Here is a 6,807-nt window from a genome sequence, read left to right as displayed (position 1 = left end):
TAGAAATAGGGCTGGGTAAAAATAATATTTCCGAATTAATCACAATCTTAATGCTCTCCATATCAATTCATAAAATTCCAAGATCTTTCACTATTGTCTTATAATGAATAATTCAAAAAGACACAAACTCAAGAGAGTTAAAAGTTTAAATTTGTCTGAACTATTTAAACTGAGAGTAGTTACTTAAAAGGTCATCTTTTTAATTATATGGTTTCACTGCAAGCAAGTCTCTTTTTTTATTTTTATTTTTATTTTATTTTTTTTTGCAAGAGAATCAACAAAAATGCAAAAGCATTGCTGCTTCTAAAGTCAAACAGCCAGAAGACATTGTAAGTGCTTCCAACTTACATTTAGTAATACAAAAAGACAGACAAACAAAGAAGCCGTAATCACAACCAGAAACATAAAAAAATAATAAATAAATTAAAGCGTGCAACCATGGGTAACAAGTTAAATTTCGCTAAACCCCTGTCATCAAATCCAACTGTGATCGTGTTGTTTGATTAACATATCTAATTTGTAAGTTGGGCCGGTGGGACTGCAGATCTCTCTAATCCCCTTTCTCTCTCCTGCGCTTTGCTAATTTGACTCTGTAATGTTGTTTGCTTGTGTGGCAGTGATTGCTATCAGTCACACAAACCTCCTGGTAAGTCTGACTGGTGGGGCCTCAAAGATTGATCTACAGAACTATCTTGCTGTATTTGCATAAGCTGCAGGCAGCTTTGATACTGGACAGGCAGGTGTCACATATTCTGATCATATGCTATAATTATGACTGGGGGTGCTGTTATTAACACTGATAACGGATGTGTTTTTATTAAGCAGCCTGAGGAATAGGTCTCTCTATGGAGGCTCTGTTTTGAGGGATGAACATCGAATGCAAAATGACTGCGATGCAGTAATATAGAGAAAAATTCCCCATTGGGACCAGACTGGAACAAAATGACTAAATTCAACAGTGCAAGAATAATGGTTCAATGGTGGAATTGTGCTTACTATTGACCAATGACTAGGGATGCATCGATTTTAAATTCTGGCTGATCCTAAGTAAGGGATAATGTACATCCAGTCGGTTGTTCTCTCAGAATAAACCCCGACAGGGTGATCGGGTCTTGTATCATCCTGAAGGGGTTTATTCTGAGAGAACAACCGGCTATATGTACATTATCCCACTTATTACACGGCTACTTGCCACATAAGGAAATAATTCGACACTAAATATTGATTTGAGTTGAAATATTTGAACGCAAAGCTTCTGTGAACACAGCAGTTGTGAGCAAGCAGCATGTTCACACTAGATGGACATTTAAGGGAAAAAGTGCAACCACTTATCTTAACCACTTAAGTCAAACCACTTATTACATAACATTTCACCACATAAATAATTAAGGCAATAAAAGATTTAAGAGAATTTTTTTTATCTTACCAGTTTATTAGTTATCTTATAATCCATTACAGCGTACAAAACAATCATAGAAAAAATGGCAGCAGCTGTATTTGTATGAAACACGAGAGCAAGTCTGCAATACCAGGATGACATAATTAAATAATTGTACACCATTTGGAATCGAATTTAAATTTTATTAGCTAAACAAACTCAAAGCTTCCACCAAGAAAAACTGTTCCTAACAAGAGTACAGTGCCGACTTCAGTTACCCGGATGAGCCTGTGTTATCAGCTTTTACCAGTTCTTATCGAGGTATGATATACCTCGGAATGTCGCGAGTCTCACGACTGACCAATCAGAATCAAGTATTCCACAGAGCCATGTAATAATAAGTATTATCATATTAAGTTTGATGATGGATAAACAGCCAACATCTAAAATATAATGTTGAAATACAACGCTAAAAACATTGCTTTACATGCTACAAGTAAATTTAGGCAGCACTACAGTATGAAAAAATGGATATTCATTTTGAGATTTGCATTATAAAATTATTAAATTAGTATATTTAATGAATAACTATACTTGAAAGATATTTGAAATATTTGTATCACAACTGATATTGCCAATATTATCGATATATCATGTATTCCTACCAATGACCAATATGAAAGTAATTCTGGACACCTGATGCGGTTTTAGATTTAGCCTATTTAAACTACCTTGAACCCCTGTTGGCATTTAGTTAACTTCATTCTATAGTTTCCTTTCTGTCCAGCATTTTAAAACAACCTGACAATGCACTTAGCCTCATTCATAGTATGGTCTGTATTTGTTACACTGTGTGGAAAGTATTGTTTAATACTAGCAGGTATGTTTTTCTGTTTGGGACTCCCTGGCTTGAAGTATTTCCAGTTTCCCTAAGTTCCCCACAGTGCCTGACTTCCCAGCACAGTGGACGTGGACTCATGGAATCATTTAGGAGAGCAGCGGGTCGTTGTTGTGGCCTTGTGCTTATTGATCTCATCCAGCCGACAGACACATCCATTTCCCACAGCACACAGTGGGACAGGAACTACTGTTTGACACCCCTGGATCATCAACTCATGAGGAGAGGTATCTTTTTATGTGAGGGATTTTCTCAGAATGCTGCTTTGAAGTTGCAGGAATGGGGGCCATGAATGGTGAGATTCTTGAGAGAAAAGCAGCTCCTGGGATAGAGGGGTTTCTCAGCAGGGGCCATCACTGTTGAACTATGGCATCCAAGGTATTCTGTGGACAAAAGAAACTTCCAGCTACCAGCTTTCTTGACCACTTTGGACTTTTCTTCCATAAGGAATAAGAAATCAAAAGTAAGAAGAAGTGCATTTGACAGACATAAGCAAGTCATAGAATAAGAACATCTCACTTGCTTTGACTGAAGACTCGCCCAGCAAGTGGTCTTTGTCAAACATCTGCGATCAGAAGATACGAATCAGTTTAGAAAGTCCCAGTAGACTTTGGGCATCATTGCAGGTCATTGTGGTAATTACACAAAGGACAGCTAATCTAACCTCTCACATTTAAACTAATGTTTGAACTAGGAGAGATCCGGTCGCTGATAGCTATGACTGCAAATGGCAAACTCATTTACAATCTGAATCCCATTTGATTCCCAGCGGCTCTCCCAGGCACCTCTCTCCACAAGCTGTACCACCCGCCAATGAGCCGGCGACAGAGAGCCAGCTTGCCACATATGGATTGTCCCTTGATATCATTCAGTCAGCGTGTAATCTTATTATGCAAAGTCTTAATCCACACCTATGTCCCAATGCCCAAGGGTGGCAATATTGTGATATCAAGGTTCTGGTAGGTCATGTTGCGTGATCCCTACTCTATTCTTTGAAGAAGATGGGGGACTTAAAAGCCATCCCTAGAGGCCAAAAGGAAAGGAGAGAAAGAGAGATCTAGGGTGGGACCAGATGTATGGGTTTGTCTTATTTTTTTCCCTTTTGGAGAACAAGATTGACATGACGTCTCCAGCTAGGATTAGACTTGATTTGGAGCAATGGGATTTTTTCCAGCAGACACATTATTGGACAAGGGAATAAGGGGCCACCCAGCATGGCGAAATTGGATCAGGATAGGCAATCGCTGTGAGTCAGCAATGGTAATGACAACTGCTAAAACAGCAGCTGCCTGCAGATCTCTCCCTCCATTCAGGTGAAGCCACCTTTTCAATGACTGAGAAAAGGATGCGGACGGAAAGCGAACTGAGGGTGGGAGAAGCAAAGAGATATGAAGGGTAGTGGTGGTGGGGGTGATTTTGATGTTGTGAGATTTAGCACTAGCGTAATGGGATTAAGTGAAACACCTTTGTGCCTGGAAAAAAAGACACCTGGTGCTGTAGAGGCAGTGAGAGAGAGACAGACACACAGACCGAGGGAGAGAGGGAGAAGACTAATCCGTTCCCACCTCTGGGATGTCATTCATAAAGCTGAGAGTGATTTCCGCTCTGCTTGCTTCAGGCTAATTCCATCACCAGGAGCAATAGGCAATGGGAATAAAGGGCCAAGCTCATTATCCCAACCATGGCCTAAAATATGCAGGCATTCCCATTTCACTTGGAATCAATACTACATGATGTTTTTTTAGGTTCCGGAAGCTGTAGACCGATGCTCACTTCCTAAAAGGGTGGGATACAAAACAGGCAGCTCAGGTGTGGTGGACTCCTTAAAATGACACGTCTATAGCTACAGTGTCTGCAATTACCACCCACTGCCTCTTAACAAAAAAATTGTGGGTTTCCCTCAATGGAACTATAAGGCCAATAACCAATTTAGAGATTGGCAAACAAAGAAGTTGTATCTCCAAGCAAGCTGCATGTGGCCAAGCAGTTCCTCGTTGCATTTCAAATTTAACTTGCAGTCATTTATTAGCAAGTCCGCCTCCCTTGAGACATTACTGCTGCATCTTTTCAAAGTCTATCTGGCTAAACACAGAAATCGGTCTTCCAACCTGTATGACATGCTAACATATATATTAAAAAAAACAGGTAAAGAAAGCAGGTTGACCTAATTATCGGCAAGGGAGGACGGTGCATCTTTTTGGTGTAGTGGTTGGGGGTGGATTTGCTTGGTAAACAAGGAGGAGTTATTTTTAAAACCAGGTCCTGACATGTCTGGGCTTGTGATGGCAGGGTGGGGGCACCTGAGGGCCCGGTGGCTTCATGGGTGCACCAGTGCTGTCACTTGTCTATGTGCATGAGCACATCAAGGACGATGTGGCATTGTGACTCCCCTTGGCAACTGCTTTCACAACAAATGTGTAAATAGCATTTAAAATAAAACAGTCATGATTCAAACACCAATTCATATTTTAAACACCAAGCTCAGGTCTACACATTAAAGCAAAAAAATAAAGTTAAAATAAAAGCAAAGGAACCCAGATTAAAATGCATCTATAATGTATAATAGGTATTTTGAGTGGTTACATTTTGGCTAAAAGGGATAGCTCACCCTATAATGACAATTTTATGTTTACCTGCTTACCCCCAGGGCATCCAAGATGTAGGTGACTTCGTTTCTTCAGTAGAACACAAACTGAGATTTTTAACTGAAACCGTTGCAGTCTGTCAGTCTTAAAATGTAAGTGGCTGGGAATCGTGGCTAAAACATATAATGAACAACAAACAAAACCTATCTACACCCATCTCTCAAATGGACCGTTGACACTATCTACAATCTCAGTTGGGAGTTTCAATGGTTTACTTGAGAGATAGGTGGCGTTAATGCATTTATAAGTCTGCGATCCATCATAAAGCAAGAAGACAACGCCTCATGCCATTTGAGAACGCACTCAGGAGGACATACTAAGGAGAGTTCGAACAGTTTGCACATTGCATGAATCAGAGGTAAAATACAATATAAATACGGTTTAGTTTCTTGCACAGACGATCGTTTTGTGTCTTTGCACATCAATGTATCGTCACAAGCCGCAGGGTTTATTTTGGTTTTGTTTGTTTTTTTAATTTCATTGTATGTTTTAGCCGGGATTCCCATCCACTTACATTATAAGACTGACAGACTGCAACAGTTTCAGTTAAAAATCTCAGTTTGTGTTCTACTGAAGAAACAAAGTCACCTACATCTTGGATGCCCTGGGGGTAAGCAGATAAAGATCACATTTTCATTTTTGGGTGAAATATCCCTTTATCGGTTTCTCTCTATCTCTCTCTCTTTCTCTCACACACACACACACACACACACACAAAGGGGTCTAGCACTGCTTGAGGGCTGTTAGCATTATTGCCAATTGAATGGATAGGATGATGGGATAGGCAGTAAACCTCTGGTTCTCTGAAAGACTCCCAGTCATAAACAAACCAGACAACCACAACACAAGCATAGAGCCATGAGCTTCCCACAAACATCTTTAGTAGAGCTCATACACCAAAAATAGATGAAATTATACAACCTTTAAGGTAAAGAGTGTGATTTTTAAACAGAAATCTAATTCTGACGGGTCTGTAATTTTATAACATTGCTTGTTTGGTGATTGTTTGGGTGGACAAATGTTAATTTCTGCAAAAATCAATAGCACGTGTTTAGGGCAGATTTACTGATCAATCATCATTTCAAAAGGAAAATTTGGCTGGACACTTTTGATCTGAGAGGCATGTAGAGGCAACCTTGTCCAAAACATGGAAACCATTAGGAAATAGGAATAGGAAACTTGAAATAGGAATTGTTAAGATGGAGGGACGATTCCTCTTCAGTGCAAATTAGACTATGTTTGCATTAAATGCGAAACCATGAGGGCAAAAAGGTGATTAAAGATCTTTCAAAAAAGTGAAGGCTCTGCATTAAAAGAAAAACTACCTGTGAACAAGAACCAGGAAAAAAAAAAAGTTTACTGAAGTGACAATAACATTAAATTTGCATTATTATGCAAATTATAAATTATTATAATTTTTTTGTGCATCATCTTCAGTCATACACACAGACGTAAAGAGACGTTCAAATGAACACAGCAGCCTTATTGCCTGTCCAGACCCACAAGTGCACACAAGGTTAAAATGTAGATCCCCTCAAAAATAGAATGATGATGTCTATCATTGCACTATGATGTGTTGTTGATCCTGTCTGCACATATAGGGGGAACCAAGGACTTAATTAGAGCTTTGACAAGCCCACTCTCCAAAAGTGATGAGATTATCCATAATTGATGTCACAGTTGATTACAGTTCGGTCCATTGCCGGTCCACTGGCAGGTCTAGCCTCAGTTCAGGCCTAAGGACATTGATGAAAAGCGTGGTTTTGCCCCGATCAAGCTGTTTCTACTGTGGGACGCAGATTTTAGCAAACAGCCAAATGACTGTTTGAAGTTTAATAAAGCCATGACCCTATTCCAGTGCCACAACCTTGCGGATCCCCCCAAAA

This window comes from Carassius carassius, chromosome 43, assembly GCF_963082965.1.
Source record: "Carassius carassius chromosome 43, fCarCar2.1, whole genome shotgun sequence".
NCBI lineage: Eukaryota > Metazoa > Chordata > Actinopteri > Cypriniformes > Cyprinidae > Carassius > Carassius carassius.
Note: the sequence above shows the minus strand (reverse complement) of the source record.